This window comes from Scyliorhinus torazame, chromosome 8 (genome assembly GCF_047496885.1).
Source record: "Scyliorhinus torazame isolate Kashiwa2021f chromosome 8, sScyTor2.1, whole genome shotgun sequence".
Taxonomy (NCBI): Eukaryota; Metazoa; Chordata; class Chondrichthyes; order Carcharhiniformes; family Scyliorhinidae; genus Scyliorhinus; species Scyliorhinus torazame.
The window spans coordinates 124,190,243-124,192,241 of record NC_092714.1 but is presented as its reverse complement, the minus strand read 5'-3'; the positions used below and the strand labels follow the sequence as shown (position 1 = coordinate 124,192,241).

The 1,999-nt window shown below is 49.1% G+C and overlaps 1 pseudogene; it reads right to left on the bottom strand.

Annotated features, from left to right (window-relative positions):
• Positions 1–495: 495 nt before the first annotated feature.
• LOC140428875 (cysteinyl leukotriene receptor 2-like) lies at positions 496–1,178 on the bottom strand (annotated as a pseudogene).
• Between the last annotated feature and the right edge of the window lie 821 nt (positions 1,179–1,999).

The following is a 1,999-nucleotide window of genomic DNA, read 5'->3' as shown; positions in this document are numbered from 1 at the left end:
GAGACATTAAATTGCAGATCTTATGCCTAAATAGCTTAAGCACTGCCAGCAATAGTGGAGCGATTGGTGATGCAGTAGGCCAGCATTAGATAAATGTAGATATCTCACAGGGATGTGGGGCCGCAGGATTGAAAGGAAACATCTCGAGCAACGCAGACTGCAAGGGTTTAATGGAAAACCACTAAAAAGATTGGGGTAAGACGGTATAAGACTGCAATAAGACAGTATTTATTCTGCAAAGACATGAAGGACTTGAGGAACCCTTCAGTCTGGAATTATACTTAAGAGAAAAAGGTTGTTTGAGGAGCTACTACTTTCGTTCAGGTGACAACTGGCGTGTCTGTATGTCAAATTGAATTATTCAGTGTGAGAAAAGAAATTACGCACCACATTTGAACTTTGACCTTTCACATTCTGGCCAAGAGAAGAAATCCTGCACTCCAATCAGTCTTAAACCATGATAATTAGGCATGCAAAATGAACTGCAGGAGGGGATCAGGTTTGCTGCATTGGGGCAGGATAGCCTTTGAATGCGTTCTTGTGTTTCTCACCTTGTCCTTGAAGGTCTGTGCTGCAAAGTAATATAGAAGAAGCGGGTCCAAACAGGGATTCATCACCGCACGACACAGGGTAGCCACTGCGTTTTTCTGAAGCAAACAGCTGACGTGAGATACATTTCTCCTGGTCGCGATTTCGGCAAGGTAGACAGTTCATACAATATGATAAATCGGAAACCCAGTTATAAATATAACCATTACAACAACAATCCTGGTGACAGCTTTTCTCCGGCAGCTATGCTGCTTGTAAGGATTTGTCTTTGAAGTTAGCAAAGCCTTAACAACAAGTATGTAACAAATAGTGAAGAAAAAGAAGGGAATAATGAAACCCAGTACCAGCAAAATTAAATCCATGGTAAAGATTATTTTCATATCCATAACATCAATCCCATTACTGAGTTCAAAGCATTGTTCATCCTTATTTCCAATTGCCAGAAAAGGAATGCTTGCAACTCCAACAAATACCCATATTGCAATCCATATGATTTGCACATATTTAACATTGCTATACTTCAAACCTTTAACTGGATGCACTATAGCAACATAGTGCAATATGCTCATCAGAGTCAGGAAGTAGATGCTGCTGTACATGTTGAGGTACAGGGCATAAATCAGGAACAAGCATAAGCATTGTCACAGCTAAACACCTGTTCACCGACATTCTCAACTGCCTGGGTCCTCTGTCCTAAGTGTGTGTGGAATGGGTTGGGTGCAGAGGTTGGGCCGGGTGGCAGGGGGGTGAGCGTGTGCGAGGCCGCTGATGTGGGGTGTGGGATTTGGAGGACGGTATGGGCCAGTGCCCTTAGGACAGTTGAGGGTACCCCACAGGGCTGCCGGGGACCGGGCCGGAGATGTGGGGGCGCTATATGGTCGGGCCTACTCGGTGAGTGACCAATCTCAACTCACTACCCCATAACCACCTCTTAACCCCGCTCACCCTGGACCCCATCCCCACCCCCACTTCCACTTCCCCTGAAGGTATGTGGGCCCATGTGATGGAATGGATCGCACGCATGCTGGGAGCACCTGGGTGGACAGTGGACACTGGGGTGGAGGTCAGACTCTGGCAAGCGATGCGGAGCAGCAGAGCACATCGCAATGTGGCTGTCATCATCTTCCACTCCACGGACCTGACCCGCTGATACAGGTGACCTATGGCCTACACACTGGGTTGCAACTGGTGGGAAGCTCGGAGGGGAGGTGGAGGTGCTGGGGTCGGGGGGAGTGGAGTGCAGAGAGGGGGGATTTCGGGGCGTGGGTTTTGTGGGGGTGGGACGGGACAGTTATGCTGCTGGTGGCCAGGCCTCCTCGTCACCGAATCGGGGGCGATCAGGTTGTCCCATGCATGGCAGCCCTGCCGCGCATGTCATGCAGCTGCCTGTGCCTGCCTGGGCCCTGTGTATTGCCTATTCTGACCCTCCTCCGCATCATCCTCGTCGGAC